Source organism: Callithrix jacchus, chromosome 4 (assembly GCF_049354715.1).
Source record: "Callithrix jacchus isolate 240 chromosome 4, calJac240_pri, whole genome shotgun sequence".
NCBI classification, from domain to species: Eukaryota; Metazoa; Chordata; class Mammalia; order Primates; family Cebidae; genus Callithrix; species Callithrix jacchus.
The window spans coordinates 116893815-116908313 of record NC_133505.1 but is presented as its reverse complement, the minus strand read 5'-3'; the positions used below and the strand labels follow the sequence as shown (position 1 = coordinate 116908313).

The window sequence follows — 14499 nt, the reverse complement described above, 5'->3', positions numbered from 1 at the left end:
CGTGAGCCACTGCACCTGGCCAAAGTAGGCTCTTAATAAATTATTAAATAAATGCAAGAGTTTATTTGAAATTGTTATTTTAACAATATTAGTAGCATTATAGGACTGTTATATTCTGATAAAGTTTTTTTTTATAGTAGAAGATTTTAAATCTTCTGTTCAGGCATATTCTTATTTGAAATATAAAATTAAATTTTGTCTGCTGGGTGTGGTGGCTCATGCCTGTAAACCCAGCAGTTTGGGAGGCTGAGGCAGGAGGATCACTTGAGCTCAGGAGTTTGAGACCAGCCTGGGCAAAATAGCAAGACCCAGTCTCATAAAAGAAAACATTAAAAAATAAATTTTGTGGACTCTGTATTATTTAAAATTTTTGATCCATTCTGATTTTCCATTTCATAACCATTTATGATTTAATGAATAAGGGGTGGAAAATAATCATTTGAATATAAATTACTTGAATAGGAATTTGAGGCCATTACTATTCAAGTAATTACTTGAATAGTATTTACTATTGTACAAATTACAGTGTAAGTTTCCATATTTAATTTTAATGGCCAGTCATGTAGTATTGAAATAACCAGTATTCTCTTCCATGAGAGAGACTGATAAAGGTCCAGTGCTATGCTATTTTTCTTTTCTAAAAATTGAGATATAATTCACATATCATCAAATTGTTCATTTTAAAGTATATAATCCATTGGGTTTTAGTGTTTTCACATGTTGTGCAACTATCACCGTCTTCATTTTAGAACATTTTCATCATCCCACAAAGAAACTCTGTACCCAGTAGTAGTCATTTCCCATTACCCTTCCCTTCCCCACCTCAGCCCTTGGCAACCAGTAATCTAAATCTACTTTCTGCCTCTATGGATTTGCCGATTCAGTATTCTCTTTCAATTAGCCTGTTTCCAGCATAATCACAGCCAGTGATCCCACACTGAAGGTATGAAGGTTGTTTCTCCTTGAGTCATTCTATAATCCAGTGATTTTCAGATTTTATGGCCCTGTTAATCACCTGGGGATCTTGTTAAAATGCAGATTCTGGCCGGGTGCGGTGGCTCACACCTGTAATTCCAGCACTTTGGGAGGTCGAGGCGGGTGGATCACGAGGTCAAGAGATCGAGACCATCCTGGCCAACATGGTGAAACCCCGTCTCTACTAATAATGCAAAAAAAAAATTAGCTGAGTGTGCTGACCAGCGCCTGTAGTCCCAGCTACTCGGGAGACCGAGGCAGGAAAATTGCTTGACCTCAGGAGGCAGAGGTTAAAGTGAGCCGAGGTCGTGCCACTGCACTCCAGCCTGGCGCCTGGTAACGGAGTGAGACTGTCTCAAAAAAAAAAAATGCAGATTCTCATTCAGTAGGCTTGTGGAAGAGCCTGATATTCTAAATTTCTTTCTTTTTTTGTTGAGACGGAGTTTCACTCTTGTCGCCCAAGCTGGAGTGCAGTGGCGTCATCTCGGCTCACTGCAGCTTCCACCTCCTAGGTTCAAGTAATTCTCCTACCTAGCTGGGATTACAGGTGCCCGCCACCATGCCTGCCTGGTTAATTTTTGTATTTTTAGTAGATACAGGGTTTCACCATGTTGGCCAGGCTGGCCCTCGAACTCGTGACCTCAGGTAATAAGCCTGCCTCAGCCTCCCAAAGTGTTGGGATTACAGGCATGAGTCACTGCACCCAGCTGATATTCTAAATTTCTAGTAAGTTCTTCAGTAATGCTAATGCTGCTGGTCCAAAGATGACACTTTGGTTACTGAGGTTCGAAGACGCCCCAGAAGCAGAAGAAATTTATTACAAACATACATGAATTGTTGAGTAGCAGCTGGTACTAACCTAGAGGAAATTATTCCAATCCATTGAGTTTGTTTAATAGTGTTTCTTTGTTAATTACCTTTCAAAGTGATTATTTCTCCCCTACATCCTAACCATCTACATGTTATGGGACAGTTTATGGTCTTATTTGTATCTATACTTAGGTTAGTGAAATCAAATAGTAAAGAAAGCTGAGTTAGAACTTGTTCCACAAGTATAACTTTGTTGTTTAAACATCTTCTGATATTCAGCTCTAATTACTTTTTGAAAGAAACTTTTCTACAGACTTTGTATTAGTAGATTACTGGTAGTCTCAAATGAGTTCTTTAACCATCCAATTCTTCATGGCTTCCTGGTATTGTCTTTGGGTTGATTAAGATTGCCAGGAAATAAAATAACCACTATAGCTACTTTCTTTTTAAAGTCGTTGAAGTTAAGCTTAATGTAGAAAACCTTTGTGAGATTTCATTAAAATTTATCCCTACCCTCCAATTAGAGTACAATAAATCCAATCAAGTTAGGCTCTGAATTTGGCTGTTATGAAGGCAGAAATGGGGACATAGTTACCTACAGCAAGGATTATGTTATATACCAGTACAGAGCCTTGCTTATATCAATGGAGGTATGTTTTCCTAGCTATTTAGTCTTAGTCTTAGGCCATCTACTGTTTTCAGTCTGGGACCCAGTTATACAACATACAAATGAATTAATTTGGAAATATTAATTCATTTCCAAATTAAATAAAACTGAGTTGGGTGCAGTATTATGCTCCTGTAGTCCCAGCTACTTGGGAGGCTGAGGCAGGAGGATTGCTTGCGCCCAGGAGTTTGAGGCTGTAGTATGCTACATTTGTGCTTGTGAATAGACACTGCACTCCAGCCTGGGCAACAGAGCAAGACCTAGTCTCAAAAAATAAAAATAAAGCCTGGGCGCTGTGGCTTACAACTGTAATCTCAGCACTTTAAGAGGCCAAGGCAGATGGAATCACTTGAGGTCAGGAGTTCAAGCCAGTCTGGCCAACATAGTAAAACCCCGTCTCTACTTGAAAAAATACACAAATGGCCTGGCATGGTGGGTCATGCCTGTAATTCCAGCACTTTGAGAGGCCAAGGTGGGCTGATTGCCTGAGCTCAGGAGTTCAAGACCAGCTTGGCCAATATAGTGAAACCTCGTCTCTACTAAAATACAAAAAAGCTGGACATGGTGGTGTGTGCCTGTAATCCCAGCTACTTGGGAGGCTGAGGCAGGAGAATCATTTGAACCTGGGAAGTGGTGGTTGCAGTGAGCTGAGATAGTGCCAGCCTGGGCAGCAGACTGAGACTCCACCTAAAAAAATAAATAAATAAAATTAGCTGGGCATGGTGGCATGTGCCTGTAGTCCTAGCTACTCAGTCTGGGACCCAGTTATACAACATACAAATGTTATATGAGGAGGCTGAGGCATGAGAATCACTTGAACCCAGGAGGCAGAGGTTGCAGCGAGATTGCGCCATTGTACTATACCCTGGGTTGACAGGGTGATACTCTGTCTCAAAAATAAATAAATAAGTAAACAATAAAATAAAATAAACTCTGGTGATTTTTTTCCATTGTTCTTTATCTTAGTTTAAAAATATCTTAATATTTATAAAAATATGAGTACACAGTTTTTTTTGTAACCTCTTGTCCAACAGAGGGTAGACATTTTAAATAATCAACAAATATTTATTTAGTTCTACAAGCAATGGTTTGAGGGAGCAAATTCAATTAAAGGTTTTTTTAACAAGTGTGGGTTTTGTGCCTGACAGGTTTAGGATCCTGTCCTAGCTCTTTGATGTACTAGGTCTGTGATCTTAAATAAATTACTAATCCTTTTTACCTGTAAAAATAGGGAGAATAATATTAATTACCTGTGGAAAGCACTTAGCATAGTGCCTGGCATATAGGATTCATTAAATATTAGATTCTGTTATTAATCATCCGGTAGGTATATATTGCCTATTCTGTGTGCTATGCACTGTAAGTCTTTCAGAAGAGATTGTTAATGAGTAAATATTCACACGAATATTTACACAATATGGTAAGAGCTAAGGAAAAACATAGTATCATGGCAGGATAACAAGAGAAATATTATCTAACTTTAGGGCATCAAGGAGGATTTCCCCAAGAAAGTAACATTTGTGCAGAGATTTGAAGGATGAGTGGGAGCTAATTAAGCAGAGTAAAGGGAACATTGTGATAAGCATGAAGCAGCATGCCACATTTGAGAATATAAGATGCTGGTGTGCCTGGAGTGATGAGTGAGGGTAAAGTGACCTGAGAGAGGAAGACCCCCTAACAGGGCCAGGTCACATGCAGCTGTGTGGGCTGTGTTAATGATCTTGGGTGTTAGCAGGGAAATGACACAGTCAAATTAGTTTTTTTTACCACTCTGACCATTTCTGCAATGGTTTTCTAACTACACTCCAAAGATGGAGGAGAAGATGTAGGGAGTGTAGTTAGAAAACCATTGCAGGAATCAGGCTAGGGAAGATAGACAGAAGTGGAAAAAAAATTTAGAGATTTTTCCTAAGGACAGATGGATAGAAACTGATGGATTGGATATGGGCAGCAAGAGGTGGCAAACATTTCTATTTTTCTCTGGCTTTGGCAATTAATTTGACTGCTAATAGATAGCGTGTGCTCCCCACCTCTCTTTTTGAGACAGTCTTGCTCTGTCACCCAGGCTGGAGTGTAATGGCACGATCTCAGCTCACTGCAACCTCTGCTTCCCAGTTTCAAGTGATTCTGCTGCCTTAGTCTCCTGAGTAGCTGGGATTCTAGGCACGTGCCACCATGCCCAGCTAATTTTTGTATTTTTAGTAGAAACAGGGTTTTACCACGTTGCCAAGGCTGGTCTTGAATGCCTGACCTTGTGATCCACCCACCTCGGCCTCCCAAAGTGCTGGGATTACAGGTGTGAGCCACTGTGGCTGGCCTTTCTCATTTTATTATTTTTATTTTTAAATTTTTTTGAGATAGGGTCTATACCTGGGACTATAGGGATGTGCTGCTATGACTTGCTAATTTTTTTTTTTTAATTTTTGGTAGAGGCAAGGTCTCTCTATGTTGCCCAGGCTAGTCTCAAACTCCTGGGCCCAAGCAATCTGCTATGCTGCTCAGGCTGTTTTCGAACTTCTGGGCTCAAGTGCTCTGCTCACCTCAGCCTTCCAAAGTGCTGGGATTATAGATATGAGCCCCTGCACCTGACCCAGTCGCTCTTACTGCGAGAGGAATTCTAGAAGAGAACTAAGATGGAGAGGCAGACAGGTTTGCTTTTAAAAAAGACATCTTGAGTTTGAGATTCCATCGGAACATTTAAGAGGAGGAGGAGACAATTATGATATTAACAATGAAGAGGATTATACAAGAGCAATATGTGACATGGTTCTTTCCATCATGAAGCTTATATGCTGGTCCAGAAGATAAGATACATTTTTTAGTATAATGAATACCACAAGACTGTGATTGAAGGCATTCTGAAAGAGTGGTACAGTAAGTGGAGTGAGGCCACTTTGGTCATGGTAATCTCAAAGTTTCAGAGATAAGGAAATATTTAAGATGGACTTTAAAGGATAAGTAGTGTGGGAGGGAGGGAGAAGCATTCTAACAGTAAATGGAAAAATAGGTAGTGAGTCAAAGCGGTGTGGTGAGGGTCTGGGTGGTCAGTTACTAGTTGCAGGGCAGTTTAGTATTTATCACAGGTCAACCAAGAATCTTGTGTATATGATAATTTGACTTCTATAATGTGTTTTCATATATCTCATGAGAAATGATCTTATACAACTTAATTCTGTCTTATGTCTCTGCCTTTTCTACTTATTGAAAAGTTCATATTATTGAAACCCAGTATTCTATTGTTGACCTATAATAGAACTATAAATATTATTCTCTGAAAGAATGTTATGAAGATGTGCCACCGAGTAATAGTTGTTCTTTCCAGTTTGATTATCTTAGGGGAAAAATGGCATGTGATTTAATTTTTGTGAGAGTACCTAGTAGACTTTATGGGATTATGAAAATGCAAAGTGTTCCCCCCCCAAAAAAATGAAAATGCAAAGTGTTATTAATCCTTTCATATATTCCATGTTACTCTTCAGAACCTAGAAGTAAATATTTTTTGCTCTGTAGCAAAGTGACTGCAATCAGTGGACTTTTCCTAGCAACTGTGTCTAAATCTGGAGTCTGAAAAGCCCAGCTCTCTTAGGCCAGGTTCATTTTTGGAAGTGTGTAGTGATCCTTCTTTCCCACTCAGTTGTGGTTTTGTTTGCTATTAACAAAAATATGTTTTTTAAAAAAATAAACACAGATATAATAAACCTAAATCACTAATTCAAAATATTTTTCTGAATTACCCAATTAAGATTCAAGATCCCTCCCCACCCCATTCACTTAGTTATCTATAACTGGGGACATTTTCTAAATGGAACATTTTCAGGCATTACTTGTATATCAATTATTACTTAATCAGTGCCCCTTCCCCTATTTTCTTTAGGCTCGAGTTTAAAGAACACATATTTGAATCAAATGGCTTTGTAGGACTATGAATAGAGATGGTATTTCAGAGTTTCATCACATATCAGAGTCCTTTCCTTTCTTAATTCTTGGGACAAGGAGCTGGTAACATCTGTTTATTCTTACTCAAAATGCTTGCATTAATTTACCTTTACTAATTATCTCTTTAAGTATTCCCTAATACTCTCCTTCCCAAGTACAGAAAAAGTATGTGAAGTACTTTTGATGCATGATTATAACATGATTATAATAGTTGCATTGTGATATACTAGGAATTTCATTTTTTCCCCAATCAGATAAGAGTCATTTCCCTTCTTTTTTCTTTACCTCATTGTTCTTTGCAGCTACTGGTGTTTTAAAAATGGTATGAAAATGTTGTTTCCATAGCAACACCCTGCTAGTTTCTTATGGAAAACGTGGCATCTTTTACAAGTTGGACTGAAAAAAAAAGAAATGCTTTTCGAAAGAGTTTATTTATAAAATCAAGCCAATAGAAGAACATAACTGTTTATTTCTTTTAGAAGCACTGTTAAGCAGAACGTAACAAAGGATTTTACACTTTGATGCAAATAAAGTGAGCTTCCTAGTGTTTTCTTGCTTATATAAAAGTTTATCTTTGAATTTGAATTGTCAACATTTCACATCTCATAATTAGGCTTGAACAATTTAAAAAACTTAAGTACTGCCAGATTTTAGTGAAATAATTCCTAGGTTCTATTTAAAGGTGCTCATTATCTATACCCAGAAGCTGACTGGCTGCTTATGAGACTGTTAGTGCAATGCCCATATTACCCCTGTGATGATTTCTCAGCCTCTTAGGCTGCACGAGGGATGATAGATTTTGTTCAGCATCTGTTTCTTTATCTCTCTCTCTCTCTCTTTCTCTCTTTCTCTGTCTGTCTACTCATTTTGTAAAATCAATGCTAAGATATTTTAGATCTTTTTACATTTAAATTGTATAAATTGTTATCCATTTTATGCTGTTTCTTTCTTTCTTTCTTTCTTTCTTTCTTTCTTTCTTTCTTTCTTTCTTTCTTTCTTTCTTTCATGTATCTATCTAAATCATTATAACCAGGCTCAAAGACATCTTTATTAATCAAAACAGAAACCATTAGAATCAACACATTTTTGCTAATGAGAAATAAGTTTGTTTATTCCTGTGGTGTAAAAATCCTTGCTTTGGGATTTGTTGAACTCTTAGGAAGCATTTTCTGCATGTTGCTGGTTATGGAAGCGTTTTCCTTGCAGAATGTTGTCAAGATGTTTGAAGAAGTGGTAGTTGGTTGGCGAGAGGTCAGGTGAATATGGCAGATGAGGCAAAACTTCGTAGCCCAATTCGTTCAACTGTCGAAGTGTTGGTTATACAATGTGCAGTTGGGCATTGTCGTGGAGAATTGGGCCCTTTCTTGTTGACCAACGCTGGCCGCAGGCGTTGCAGTTTTTGTGTATCTCATCGACGTGCTGAGCATACTTCTTAGATGTAATGGTTTCGCCATGAGTCAGAAAGCTGTAGTGGGTCAGACTAACAGCAGACCACCAAACTGTGACCATGATCTTTTTTTTGTTGCAAGTTTGGCTTTGGGAAGGGCTTTGGAGCTGCTTCTCAGCCTAACCACTGAGCTGGTCATTGTTGTATAAAATTTATTTTTTATTGCATGTCAAAATCCGATCAAGAAATGGTTTGTTGTTGTGTAGAATAAGAGAAGATGACATTTCTAACTAATGTGTTTTTTTTTTTTTCTGCTCAGCTCATGAGGCACTCACTTATCGAGCTATTTCTCCTTTCCAATTTGCTTCAAATGCCAAACGACCTAGAATGGTCAACCTTGAGTTCTTCAGCAACTTCTCATGTAGCTGTAAGAGATCAGCTTTGATGATTGCTCTCAGTTGGTCATTGTCAACTTCTGATGGCCTGGCACTAAGCTCCTCATCTTTAAGGCTCTGTGTCCTTTGCAAGACTTCTTGAATCACCACTGCAATATGTGTTCGTTAGCAGCTCCTGTGCCAAAGGCATTGTTGTAAGCGAGTTGTCTCCACTGCTTTAAAACCCATTTTGAACTCAGATAAGAAAATAGCTCAAATTTGCTATTTCTCTAACATCATTTCCATAGTTTTTTTTTGAGATGGAGTCTTACTCTGTCACCCAGGCTGGAGTGCAGAGTCCTGGCTGGAGTGTGATCTCAGCTCACTGCAACCTCTGTCTCCCAGGTTCAAGCTGCAAGGCTCTGTCCCTCACTATTATTTGTTTGAACCCCGAGAGCACACCAACAAACAACACAAGGCAGTGTGGAGCAGCACGCCATGCCTGGGTGCAACTGGCCTAAGGCCTAAAATCAGCCCTATTTATATTTAGTAATATTCAATTTCATCTCAACATTTGAGTCATTATTTTTCTGAGCGGGTTTAGGGAAGATATTATATTTATAATTAAAATTATTAATCCCATGTTTCCCTCTTCTGTTTGCTTAGTTCTCTCTTGCTAAATTTAGTTTAATTTCTATTAACTCAGTCTTTTGGGATTTTTCAACATCCAAAAGCAGGACCTATTCCATATTCTAGTTTGGCTACCGTTCTCTATCCTTTGTTGCTATGGTTTTTGAAAGCCACAGATCTGTTAAGACATCCTGTGAAACTAACATAAATTATATTTTATGGAGATTAGATTTAATGTACTTTAATTATTTCCTCATTCAACAAATTTAGATACTGAAGATAAAATAGTGAAAAATGCATACAATAATAATTCTGTACTATTGGAACTCACACAGTAGGTATCAGTTAAAGACACTTTGATTTTGCTCACTTGGCTGTATTCATTTCTGCATTCATAGTACTATTTTGAAAGACTCCAATAGCTGGTACCCTTCCCATAACTGTACAATTTAGAATTCTGAGTACTTTTGTATATTTCATTTTCCACCTAGGGGTTTATATATTAATACTTCTGGTATTGCACTGTAGTTTTAGACATACTTAATTCCAGCACAGAAACAATAAAAAAAGATCTTATCTAGCTATCTAATAAATTTAGAAGATATCTCTTATGAAATAGTTGAAGATTCACCCTACTTGATTGCCAAGTCTTCTCAATTTTTTCTTTCAAAAAGCTTTTCAACTTTAGCTTTTTCATTTTTACTCTTAGTGTGCCTTTATTATCTTGTTATGCCTAAACTTTAGCAATAGTGTCTGTTCTGCTTGCCTCTCTGCCACCCGATCCTAAACAAAGCCACTGGACTGATCTCAAATTTTAGATCAATTGTATCACTCTTCTGCTCCAGAATCTTCCCGGGGAGACTCAGAACCATACAGTAAAATTTTGGGGCTGGGGGGAGATTGGACAGCCTATCTTGGTGTCCCTAAGGATCAGTGGGGCATTGTGGTCAGTTGTACTCCTTCACCCCTTACCACATTTTGCACTTGTTTTGTTGATATGTATTTTTTTCTTTCTCTGTTTTTCTTTTCAGATATTGAAGAGATAGAGGGAACATTTTGAATAGTAAAGCTAAAGAGGTTATTTTGGATTTAGTTTCTATTGCCTTGAGTCAGGATTGTAATTTAGTAGAGTTATATGTACTTTGTTGCATTTGTAATGGCTAAGTTTTAAAATTACTTTCTTTTTGAGACACAGTCTTGCTCTATCACCCAGGCTGGAGTTCAGTGGTGTAATCGTGGCTCACTGCAACCTCTGTCTCCCGGGTTCAAGCAATTCTGCTGCAGCCTCCTGAATAGCTGAGATTACAGGCTCCTACCACCATGCCTGGCTAATTTTTGTATTTTTAGTAGAGATGGGGTTTCACCATGTTGACCAACTGATCTCAAACTCCTGACCTTGTGATCCACCTGCCTTGGCCTCCCAAAGTGCTGGGATTATAGGTGTGAGCCACCGTGCTCAGAATAAAATTACTTTCTTTTAAACTAATTTTTAAAAATTAGAATGTTAGTATGTTTTACAGTCTCAGCTTGTGCAGTAAATGATTATTATCAATTGTAGACTGCATATAAAAGATGCATTGAGTGTTACCAGTTTTTGGTAATAATTTCTTTCTACATAATGGAAAGAGAATGTTCTAATAGCAAGGGAAGAAACATTACAATTTATAATAACATTTAGCTACCTAGCATTTGAGCTTGTGGGCATGGCTTTGTCCACATAATTTCTGTGAGACTTATTCAAGAGCTAAAGTATAAAAAGGCCTTTAATTGTCATTCGTGAAAATCAGGAGTGATTAGTATAAGTTTGTTTTATTTAGAACTTTCGGTGGTGGACAGAAGAGAAAATCCATATGCAATTTTATTGCACTTACCTTTGTCAGTATTTTGCAGGTCAGGAGTCTACCATTGTTTAGACTAAAAGATATCCAGTTGTAGAGATGGGGTTAACTTTTTTCCCCTAATATACTTATTATTGTTAATACTGCTGTTTAACACCTATTCCAAAATTTAGTGATGTGAAACACTCTTTTTATTATACACATCGATTCTGCAATTTGTGCTCTCTGAAAGGGCACTGTCGGGATGGATTTTCTCAGCCCTGTGGTGACTGGGATCTCATTTGGGAAGACTGGAAAGTTGAGATGGACACATTTGACTCCTGGGGACCAAAATAATTAGATGGCTTGTTAACCGACATGTCTGGTACCTAGACTAGGACTGTTGATCAGAGTGCGTATATGTAGCCTTGCTTCTGTATAACCTGGTGGCCTCAAGTGTTACAGTGAACAAGGACAAACCTGCTTTTTTTTTGACAAAGCCTTGAAAGCTGAGCATTGTCATTTCCACAGCATTCTGTTGGTTATAAGTGCACACCTCTTGCTGAGGAAGTTGACAAGGTTTTTGGAAGAGCGTGTGGTGCAGAGATACTGCTGTGACCAACTTTGGAAAAGACATTCTGTCACAATATTTAAGTCTAACAGTTGTCACTGTTGTTTGTTTTGAATCTGTATTTTATAACATTAGAGATAAAAGATCAGGAATCCTTTTTTCTTTTTTTTGAGACAGGGTCTCACCCAGGCTGTAGTGTGTTGGCATGATCATGGCTCACTGCCGCTGCAGCCTCCTCAACTCAGGTGGTCCTCCCACCTCAGCATCCTGAGTAGCTGGGACCTCAGGCATGTGCCACCATGCCTGGCTAATTTTTTGTAGAGACTGGGTCTCCTTATGTTGCCTAGGCTAGGAATTCTTTATCTTATTCTAGGACTTTGAGGAGGGGTCTGTAAACTGAAAGTTGACAGCATTATTTTAGAAAGTATTTTTAAATATATTTTTCTATTAATTTGAAAATTAAATTTTTAAAACTTTTTTTTTTTTTTTTTTAAACAGGGATGAGATCTCACTATGTTGCCCAGGCTGGTTTCAAACTCCTCAGTTCAAGTGATCCTCCTGCCTTGGCCTCCCAAAGTGCTAGGATTACAGGTGTGAGCCACTGTACCCGGCCAAAACTTTTTTTTTTAAGTCAAAATTGCTTAGGAATTTGCTTCTCATCCTTTACTTTAAATAAGTACAGGGTGCTCGCTTTGGTAGCACTAAAATTGGAATGATACAGAGATCAGCGTGGCCCCTGTGCAAAGACGACATGCAAATTTGTGAAGTGTTCCATGTTTTAAAAAAATAATCAAATTAAAAAAACCCAAAAGTGTAGGGTATTGTGGATTGCTAGCGTATCCATTTAGATTATGTGCAATTTTAATTATTGCTACATGTGAAAACCATATTAAATAGTTTCCTATTGAGAGGAATCAATTAAAATTTGCCATGCCATATTTATGGAGGTTATAGTTTAAAAAATTCCTACACACATACAGACAAGAGAAATTATAAGAAGAAAAAGAAAGTAGGATAAACCTTGTGTGTTGATCTTACTTTTAAGAATGAATGTGCAAGGAAACACAAGTCATGTTTTTCTTACCTGGCAAGGGTCTTGTTAATGGAAAGCAAGAATGGTCTTGTTAATGGAAGCCAGAAAAGCTGAAGAAACCGTTTGTATGTACCTAGCCGGAAAACATTGGAGTTTGGGAATCCTTTTTGATAAGAAAGTGGCTTAATTTGAAAAGACTGGGAACCTTACCTAAATTTGAATTAAAGCCTTATCTTAGAAAATCTTGCAAGCAAAATAAGTGATATGATTGGAGAGGCCTTGGTGAAGTTCTCCAAACTCTGGTAAGTTTGTGGTTGTGTGCAGGGGAACAGTGAAGGCTTCCTACATATGATATTACTCCTTAGAATTGTTGTTGTTGTTTTTTTTCCTTGTAGTCTCTCAAATCAAGTTCTTAAAGGAATTGGCAACAGTGCCATTTAGCATGTATAGCATGTAACGAAACATTTTTTTCTTTTATTTTTTGAGACAGAGTCTTGCGCTGTCGTTCAGTCTGGAGTGCAGTGGCACGATCTTAGCTCACTGCAGTCTCGGCTTCCCAGGTTCAAGCTATTCTCCTATCTTAGCCTCCCGAATAGCTGGGACTACAGGTACATACCTCCATGCCCTGCTAAGTTTTGTATTTTTAGTAGAGACAAGGTTTCACCATGTTGGCCAGGCTGGTCTTGAACTCCTGAACTCAGGTAATCTGCCCACCTTGGCCTCGCAGAATATTGGGATTATAGGCATGAGCCACTGTGCCTGGCCCAAATGAAATTCTGATGTATCTTAGTGAAGCTAGCTTTAAGAGCATGCTGATGCCATCAAAGAATTCTTGTTTTGTGAATGCATTTTGGAAAGTGGAAAGACCATTGAGATATAAAACAGTGAAAAGTGGCTTGCCAGCAAAACTGATTGAGTACCTGGCAGCACATCTGGTTTTGCTGCTTTGGTGAAGGAAGAAGATCCACAAGTTGCTATGAATCATTGCTTTTACATTGGCATCAAAGCCTCTGCCAAAGATCGTGAAAGAAGTCTTGTCGAAGGTCTCTAAAGTCACACTTGAACCTAGCCAGGGCTTTGAATCACTGCCTTGTCAAGAATGTCTCTTGAGAAATGGGAGATGAATATGAGATTATTTTCTATTGCAGAGAAGTTCATTGATTCTGTAAAGAACAAGTCTCAAAGCACTGGGAATTCTGGTTCTATTTGCTGCTACACAACTTCATGAATCAGGGTTTTCAGAACACTTGGGCAATCTATTGGATTGTTAAAACCACTGTGATGGCTGGGAGCGGTGGCTCACACCTGTAATCCCAGCACTTTGGGAGGCTGAGGTGGGCAGATCACAAGGTCAGGAGTTCGAGACCAGCCTGACCAACATGGTGAAGCCCTGTCTCTACTAAAAGTATAAAAAATACAAAAATTAGCCTGGCGTGCCTGCAATCCCAGCTACTCAAAAGGCTGAGGCAGGAGATCACTTGAACGCAGGAGGCGGAGGTTGCAGTGAGCTGAGATTGTACCACTGCACTCCAGCCTAGGCGACAGAGTGAGACACTGTCTCAAAAAAAAAAAAACAGAAACAAAAACACAAACCATACTATTCTAGCTCTTTATTCAAGAGAAACAGTAGCAGCTTAATAACTGAAATAGACTTTTGTGAAATCTATTTTTATTTTTATTTATTTATTTTTTTCTTTTCTTTTCTTTTCTTGGTTCCACATCCTGGCTGCATATTTTTCCCCACCAATGTCTGTTCCTGCTGATTACCCCCTCCCCCAGGGCCCTGGCCCACCTGTGGCTGTCAGTGGGCCCGACTCTGTAGGGCCTTTAGGAGGGCAGTTAGCACCTGGCTCCCCACTGCTGTGAGCCTGTCAGAGGGGCTGCTCTCAGAAGGACGCATCCTGGGGACCTCGGTTCTGGCCCCTGCGTGGTGGATGACCCATGTGTTCACTGAGTGAGCCAATAAATCTGTATCTGAATTAAAAAAAAAAAAAAATTAAAAATTAGTCACCATGCCTGACTATTTTTAAAACTTTTTGTAGAGACAGGATCCCATTGTGTTGCCCAGGCTGATCTCAAATTCCTGGGCTCAAGTGATCCTCCCACCTCAGCCTCCCAAAGTGTTGGGATTGCAGGAATGGGCTACCACACCTGACCTAGAATTATTTTTGCTATCTTCTTGTGATTTTATCTCATGCTTCCCCCTCCCACTTCTTTTCTGACTTGTATAATAATACTTGAATTTTTCTTATTTCTTTTTTCTACCTGGACTTACGGTTTGAAAATGATTTATACTCTT

The 14499-nt window shown here is 38.7% G+C and overlaps 1 protein-coding gene and 1 pseudogene across 8 annotated transcripts in view; both read left to right on the top strand.

The window, feature by feature from the left end:
• CDK19 (cyclin dependent kinase 19) overlaps window positions 1-14499 on the top strand; it is a 211267-nt gene that overhangs the window by 87142 nt on the left and 109626 nt on the right. The gene's annotated exons all lie outside the window — the stretch shown is intronic.
• On the top strand, window positions 11851-11948 carry LOC118153305 (U6 spliceosomal RNA; annotated as a pseudogene).